We start from the raw sequence: 9,118 nt of genomic DNA, 5'->3' as shown, positions 1-9,118 counted from the left end.
AATCAGGTAACATTTATATCAAGAATGCAAAATTGGTTCAATGTCAACAAATAAATAAACATAACAATAAAATAGTACAAATTACATTATTATATCAACTAGGCATACAAACAAAACATTTAACAAAAAACAAAAATGCAGTATCTAATAAAAACATTCAAAAGCATAAAACAAATATTTTTTTTGCCTAGCATGAAAATAGTGTCTATTTAAAATCTAGAGTCAGCATTGTGTGTAATGAAGACAAATGAAAAACCTTTCCAATAAAATCAGGAGTAAAGTGAAGATGTTCATTAGTGCCACTATTCTTTGACATTATGCTATAAATGCATTGACAAGAAAAAAAAATCAAAGGAATAAATATAGATAAAATAAATGTAATTCTTCTTTCTTCAATATGATATAATGATCCATATGGAGAATCTTAGTAAGTCTTTAAGAAAAACTAATGGAAACAATCACTTCAAAGTAGAAGTAGAATATAAAAAGAAAAACTGAATTAAAAAAAAACATACATAGGTGTGTATATATATATATATATATATATATATATATATACACACCTATGTATGCATTGTGTATGTGTACACACACATATTTAGAAGTACGGATACTAAGATATATAGGATATGGATGTGTGTATATATATATATATATATATATCCCATATATATCTATAAACACATTTTTAAACTATTTTTTTTACAAAAATAAAGGCAGATGCTTCAATAAATGTGTGTATAAATTATTCATGATTTAACTGTAACAATATAACAAAATGATAAACTTCCAGAATTAATTTATTCATTCAGTGTCATGCCAATCAAACTTGAAAAGAATTCCTACAGAGATACATAAAAAAAATAAAAATCATCAAGAGACATTTCCTTAAGACCATTAAGGGAAATAATGGGGGAAACCAATGAGAAGGATAAAATACCAGCAGTATTAAATCTCAAATTACACTAAAGAGTAGTAAACATCAAAAGTAATTGGTATTGCTTAAAAATATATCTCAGTGGAACAGATTAGTCACACAATATACTAAAGAAAACAAATACAATAATGTAGAGTTGGATAAGCCCAAAGTACCTTACAACTGGAGGTTTTATTCCGTCACTTTTTAGTCATGTCTGACCCTTTGTGATCCCATTTGAAGTTTTCTTGGCAAAGATACTACTAGTCATTTTCCATTTTTTCTATGACTTATTTTACAGATGAGGAAACTGAGGCAAAAAGGGTTAAGTGATTTGTCCAAGGCCACAAAGCTGGTAAGTATCTGAGGCTGCATTTTCACATGGGTCTTCCTGAATCCAGATCTAACACTATGTCCACTGTGCTATCAGACCAAAAATTACTGGAAATACTAGAAGTAACATGGCAAAAATTCAATATAGATGAAAATTCCCAAACACAAACCAAAATGAGCTTCAGCTGAATACATGAGGTTGATGTGAAAGGTCATATCATAAACAAATTGGAGAAATAAAGAAGGAAATATGCTTTGTAACTATGGAAAGGAAAAATTTTCTTGATCACACAAGGAGTAAAGAAGATCACAAATGATCATGTGAGGAATTTTGATAGCAACCAATTATTTTTTATACAAATTAAATCAATGCAGTTAAAATTCAAAGGAAAAATCAACTAGGAGAAAACTCTTTCCGGTATTTTTTTCTGACAAAAGTTGGTTATATAAAACGTATAAAGAACTGTTTGAATATATAGAAATCATATTTCTTATCCAGAAGATAGTAAAAGAATATGAACAAGAAGTTTTCAAATAGATTATTATTGTGATCTTAGAAACAATGAAAAAGCAAGATTCTGAGAAAATTTGGAAGACTCAGCAAATTGATATGTTGTTTAGCCAGGAGAACCACGAGGACCATGTCCTCAATAGCAACAACATTTTACATAAAAACAACTTTGAAACATCTAAGAACATTTATCAACACATTTATCAGTCATGACCCCAGAAGACTAATAACAAATCATGCTAGCCATGTCCTAACAAAGGGATAATGGCTCAAAATGCAGAGAGAGAAACATACTTTTTTGGACATGACATATAACTTGAATTGTTTTGCTTCACTTATTGCATACCTTTGTTAAAAAAAAAAAAAACTAAGATCAATTTATAGAGATTTGCTATTTCATGCATAATCCTCTATGTTCTATTTTGTATAATGAAATGTTTGTTTATATGTGTTAAGTTCAGAATAAAAAGAATTTTTAAATGGTAAGAAATTAATTTATATGTTTCCTAAAACAAAAAGATAACATCATTTTTGAGTTGCCATTTTTCCTTGTAACAAACATTATCATATGCAAAGTATGATGTTCAAATTTGTACTGCAATCATCTTTCTTCTGGCTCCAAACAATACCTCTTTTCTTTGATAATATTCAGTACCAGGTTTTAAGTTAATGATTTCAATCAACTAATTTATGGAATAAAGTTTAATGACAGTAAAGAAAAGGACAATATAAACAGCTACCCATACTTGATAAGTTATCCCCATGCTAATTAGTTGTCATATATTCATATCCTGAAAGTATGTATACAGGAACTTCTTGGAGCCAAGATGATGGAGTAAGCAGTAAACCACTGTAACTCTCCTATATTAATTTCCAAACAACCATAAAATAGTGACCCAGAATAAATCCTGAAACAACATAACTAGCAAAAAGGTAGAGGTGAAACAAACTTTTAGCCCAAGAAACTAGGAAGACAAGCAGAAAAGATCTATCTCACTCAAGCTAAAGGGGAGCTCAAGTTAAGGCATAAAGAGCCCAGCAAGCCAGCATCAAGACCCAACTCAGCAAACCAGTGGGAAATCTTGAGTCCAGGGGAGTGGAGCAGGCAAATGCCAACACCAGGACTTCCCATGTGCCCCAGTATAGCTAGGGAAATTAGTAGGCTGCAGCTCCAAGAACTAAAATCGGGCTGCAGTGTAGCCCTGAGGTAAACAGGCAAACTCTGATGGCAGGAACACCATATGCTTCAGTATAGCCCCAGGCAAATAGTTAGACACCAGTCTTATGGGTGCCTAAGCAAATGGGTAGCTGCCAGTGCCAGGCCCCCTCCAAATGCTTCAGTATAGTCCTGAGGAAACAGGCAGACTCCAATATAGAAATACCCCAAATGGACTCCACACACCACTGACAGCAGCATTAGGATGCTGATTTAGTATCAGGGAAGCTTCCAGGCAACCTATGGATTGCACCAGAACCAGCAAACCCTCATCCACCCTGCCCCCAAATACCGCTCCCCACCCCGCAACAGTGCAGCACTGGACAAGAATGTCCCACGTGGGATTAAGGGAAAAATGAGTACAGCACCAGGTTAACAGCCAGGACCTGAAGCATGTGGCATAAGAAGCCAAAGCAGTGCCCCTTTCACCCCAGGATGAGAGCTCAAATTTAAAAAAAGGAAAAAATAAAAAAAATAGATGAGTAAAAAGCAAAAAATAGTAATCTGCACATAGAAAGTTATTGTGGTGACAGGGAAGATCAAGACACAAGCTCAGAAGAGGACAACAATGTCAAAACACCTATAGGCAAAGCCCTAACAAAAATAGGAAGTGGTCTCAAGATCACAAAAAAACTCATGGAAGAGCTCAAAAGGAGCAAAAAATCATATTAGAGAGGTAGAATAAAAATTGGGAAAAGAAATGAGAGTGATGGAATAGAATTATGAAAAAATGATTCAATAACTTGGAAAAAGAAAACAACAGTTTAAAAAAGTGAAATTGGCCAAATGGAAAAGAAGCACAAAAGCTAACTGAGGATAACACCTCTTTAAAAGTTAGAATTGGGCAAGTGGAAGCTAAAGACTATGAGACAACAAGAATCAGTCAAACAAATCCAAACGAATGAAAAAAGATAGAAGAAAATATAAAATATATCATTAGAAAAAAAAAACTGACCTTAAAAATAGAACCAGGAAAATTCAGAATCATTGGATGACCTGAAAGCCATAATCAAAAGGAAGACCTGGACAGCATCTTTCAAGAAATTATTTAATCCAGCAATATCACTACTTAGGGTGAGGTAACGCCCATTCATTGAATAGGCCTGTTTAAGAAGTAGCCAGGCATGGCCCCTTTAATGTGGCAAAGAAAAAGAAAGACATCAGGCTGGGAGGGAAAGGAAAAGGAAAAGAGAAAGAAAAGGGAAGGGAAGTGAAGGAATCTAGTCAGTACGACCCAAGTCAACTGGGCATCTTCTGGCCATCCAAATTTACCTTCCTTTAGGGACCAACTGAGTAGGATGAGCAAAGGTGGGGGTGGGGGGCAGAGATAGGAAATTCAATGTAGGTGACAATGAGGAGATAGATACAGCAAGGACATTGACTTCTTGTTGGAGACTGGTGGGAAATAGGTGAGGTGGCATCAGACGAGAAAGAATCTTGAAAACTACTTAGGTGAGCTTAAACTGGATAGAGCAAGACAATCTGGCACCATCACAGATTCTCCATCAGGCAGATGAGAAAACAAAAGCAGTTTAAGATTAGTTATACAGGAATGGGTAGAGATTTAGAGGTATAGCCTTAGGCAGTAATTCAGGTCATTCAGAAAAGAGCTTTGTAATGATAAGGCAGTAAGGATACCAAATTTGGACTAAGGAGGAACCAGAGTACCTGCATAGACCTTGGCCTAGAGGGACCAAGGTCTCACAGTGCATCTTGGGTCATCTCCAGTCATCCTGATGAATGTCTGGTCACTGGATTCAGATGGCTCTGGAGGAGAAGTGAGTCTGGTGACCTGCACAGCCCTCTCTCATTCAAAACAAAGTCAAGTGCAAGTCATGTCATCATTTCTCTGATGGCATGGTCTTCTTCGACAATGAAGGATGAACACAACAACAACAACAACAACTAAGTCTGTATCCCAAAGTGATCATAAAAAAGGGAAAAGGACTTACATGTGCAAAAATATTTATGGCAGTTCTTTTCATGTTGACAAAATATTGGAAATTGAGGGGATGTCCATCAATTAGGGAATGGCTGAACAACTTATGATCTATTAATGTAGTTGTTCTTCATTCTGAAAGAGGACTAAAATGACATCACCATGATAAAGTCAAGTTTCAGTGTGTCCAAGTATGGCTGATCAAATCAATGTGAGCTCAGAATGTGAGCTACCACAAATTGGGCACAGATAGTCCCTGTGAATATCTGATGTGGATACTCCAAATTTGTGTGTCCTACATTTCCTTTGTGCTGTTTCAGTGCTGCTTTGCTCATAGAGCACAGCACCCTTTCTGCTGGGGGAACGCCATGCTGAGAGGTCCTGTGCCAGTGTCTCCCATGTCAAACAATCAAATCCAAAGTTCTTGAGAGAGACTTTGAAAGTCCTTGTATGGTTTCTTCTGACCACTATGGGATCACCTGCCCATGTGAATTCTCCATAAAATAGCCTTTTTGGCAAACGTGAATTTTGCATTCGAACAATGTGGCCAGCCCATCAGGGTTGCACTCTGTGAAACTTAGTTTGAATGCTTGGCAGTTCAGCTTGAGCAAGGACTTCAGTGTCTGGTACCTTATCCTGCCAGATGATCCTCAGAATCTTCCTAAGACAGTTCAAATGGAAATGATTCAGTTTCCTGGCATGGTGCTGGTAGACTGTCCATGTTTCACAGGCATACAACAATGAGGTCAGCACAAGAACACAGTAAGCCTTCTGTTTGATATTCAGTCTAATACCTCTTTTCTCCCAAACTTTTCCTTGGAGCTTCCCAAACACTGAACTAGCTCTGGCAATGAGTGCATCAACCTCATTGTCAATGTGTACATCCCTGGAAAGTATACTACCAAGGTAAGTGAACTTATCCATAGCGTTCAAAACTTCTCCATTTGTTGTAGCTGATGGTCTCACATATGGATGGTGTGGTGGTGGCTAATGGAGTACCTATGTTTTCTTGGTGTTAATTATTAGGCCAAAATTAGTACAGGCAGCAGAGAATTGATCCATACTTTGATGCATCTCAGCTTCAGATACTGCACTGAGTGTACAATCATCTGCAAACAGAAAATCATGCCCCAACACTCCCTCCACTTTGGTCTTGGCTTGTACCCTTCAAATTAAAGAATTTACCATCAACACAGTAACTGACCTTGATGCCTTGTTCATCCTCATTGAAAGCATTTGAAGACATGGCTGAAAGCATCATGCTAAAAAGCATGGGAGCAAGCACACAGCTCTGTTTCACTCCATTGGTGACTGGAAAGGCCCCAGAGCATTGTCCACTATCCAGAACCAGGGCAAGCATGCCATCAATAAACTGATGCACGATACGAATGAACTTCTCTGGAAAACCAAATTTTGACTTAATTTTCCATAAGCCCTCACAACTAACAGTGTCAAAGGCCTTGGTCATATCTCAAATGTTGTGTACAGACCTCTGTTCTGTTCCTGGCATTTTTCTTGAAGTTGTTGAGCAGCAAACACCATATTGATTGTTCCTTTCTGAAACCACACTGCCTCTCAGGTAGATGACCATCTTCCAGGTCATCTGGAATAAATCGCCCTATTAATAAGGACTATAGCAAGAATTTACCAGCAATGACTAAGAGAGAGACCCCCTTGTGATTGTCAAGCACAATCTATTCCCTTTACCTTTATAGAGATGGGCAATGGAGGCATCCTTGAACTCCTGGGGGATAACTTCCTCTTGCCATATAACCTGGAAAATTTTAGTTAGCTTTTGTATGAGTAATGGTCCCCCTACCTTGTAAATCTGAACTGGAATAGAATCAGCACCAAGTGCTTTGCCACAGGAAAGGAGCCTAATGGCACTCAAAACCTCTTCTTCAGTTGGATGTTTAGCTAAGGAGGGATTAACTTCAACCTGAGGTAAATGGTTAATGGCTCAGCATTGATTGATGGTTGTCTGCTGATAATACTATGGAAGTGTTCAGCCCATCACTCAAGGATCATGTCCCTGTGACTAATCAATGTGGCTCCATCAGCACTGAGTAGTTTTGATGCACCGTAGGTTTTTGGTCCACAAATAGCTTTCAGGGAATCATAAAAAAGCTTTTGACTTACTATCAGCATGACTGAATTTCATCTGCCTTCTTACTGAGCCTGCATCTCTCTAAGTTTTGCTTATGCTTTGCTTTTGATGGAATTAGATGCTGCTTTCTTAGAGAAGAATGAACTGTCCTTCTGGCTAATTCTGTGGAGTTCTCATTTTTCATTTAGCAATTTCTGAATTTCCCCATAATTTTCATTAAACCAGTCTTGGTGTTTGCAAGTGTTCTGACCCAGATGAGCAAATGTAGTACCGTACACCAAATTCCTGAACATCGTCCAATCCTTTTCTGCTCCACTGTTGCCAGCTGTGTGTTGGCTCAACTTTTCCCTCCTAGTTAGCAACAAACTGCTCACACTCAGAGAAGACCTCCAATTTGTTGACATTAATTCTTCTGGTAATCATTTAGCCTTGGGGGCTGCACTTTTGATAAAAGGGGATATTCAGCATGGAAAGGATAATTCTATGATTAGTCCAGCACTCTGCACCACACACTGTGTTTGTCACTCACACATCTTTTCTGTCTCTTCTCCTTACAATCATATAGTCTATTAGATGCCAATGCTTGCTGCAAGGGTACATCCATGAAGTTTTATTGCATTGAGGTAAACCAAAAACAGTGTTGGTGATGAGAATAATGCACAAGTCTTCCGCAGTAAATGACCATTGTTGTTGCTGTTTCCAATTCCAATCCTCCCTAGGACTCCATGCTAAGTCTGGTAGTTGGATCCTACTCCAGGATTAAAGTCATCCAGAATTATAAGCCTATTCTCTTTTGGCACATTGATGACAAGGGTCTCTAGATCTTCATAATTTTTTTTTTTACCTCATCAGGGTTCATCATGATGGGAACATAGGCACTGATGATGGTGGCATGATGTTTTCCTGCAAGTGGCAATCACATTGCCATGAGTCTGTCATTCATTCCTTTTGGCAGACATATCAGCTTCCTGACTAGGTCAGTTTTGATTGCAAAACATACACCAGCTTCATAGCACTTCCCTTCATTGTAGCTACTCCAGAAAAATGTGTAACCAGTTCTGACTTAAATAAGGTGGCCTTCATTTGTCAGTCTTGTTTCACTCAGGGCTGCTATCTGGGTGTGATACCTGTTGAGTTCTCTTGTAACAAGAGCAGTTCATCTTTCAGGTCTACTGGATTTTGTGTTGTCTGTCAGTGTGTGCCTGTTCCCTGTGCCAATGGTGAGTGGAATCATCTTTGCACATGTTTTTGAACATTTTGTACATTTTTTTTTTGTGTTTGCCTGCAGAGTGGAATTCCCAGCCTGCCATGGTAATCAGGTCAGGGTTAGGTAAGCAGACAATTTTTAGAGCCGCTTCCTCATACCAGGAGGTGAGCAGTGTGATCCTTAAAAGGCTGTTCAGTCATCCAGGGGACTGCTGGATCCCACTGCTGCTTCAAGTGAGAAACGACCCTATGGCCTATGCTGCCTGTGTGCAGGGCTGTGACTACAGTTCCCAGTGTATCTACATCTGCTGCTTCGTCACTTGCTTGTCACCACAGGACTTTGAGGTATAATAGTAAAATAGTGTGGGAATGTTTTTTGATTCATGCATAAATTGGATTTAAGTGAGACAGAGTTTGCATGAAGTTGTCAACCTCACTCTCTCCTCGAGAGTCATCATAGTCCAGTGGCAGGACAGAATCAAGATGACTGGTGATGACTCAGGATGCAGTGGATGACCTTGGAGTCTTCGATGTCTAACCAAGTTCTAACGGCCCCGCATTGCCTGCTTCAAGTGCCTTCATGGATGTTGGAACAAATTGTGCTCATTCTCCCAATTCACTAGGGGAAGTCTTCACATGATTGGGGTAGATACCCCACTAACTCACCAATGGGTTTGAGATTCCTTGGTTACCCTCAACCTGGTTTAGGCCATCTACCAAAAGGTTTACCCGGTGTGGCTGCTGCTTATGCTACAATTCTTGGAGCCACAAGTGAGAGTTGAAGGGAACAGGTGGACACAAAAGGTGGAAGGCAGCCCTGAAAAGAGCTCAACAGCCATCACACCAAAGATACTGGTCCTCCCTGAACACACACTACACCCCAAGTGTGT

The sequence above is a fragment of the Notamacropus eugenii genome, chromosome 5, assembly GCF_028372415.1.
Source record: "Notamacropus eugenii isolate mMacEug1 chromosome 5, mMacEug1.pri_v2, whole genome shotgun sequence".
Taxonomy (NCBI): domain Eukaryota; kingdom Metazoa; phylum Chordata; class Mammalia; order Diprotodontia; family Macropodidae; genus Notamacropus; species Notamacropus eugenii.
Note: the sequence above shows the minus strand (reverse complement) of the source record.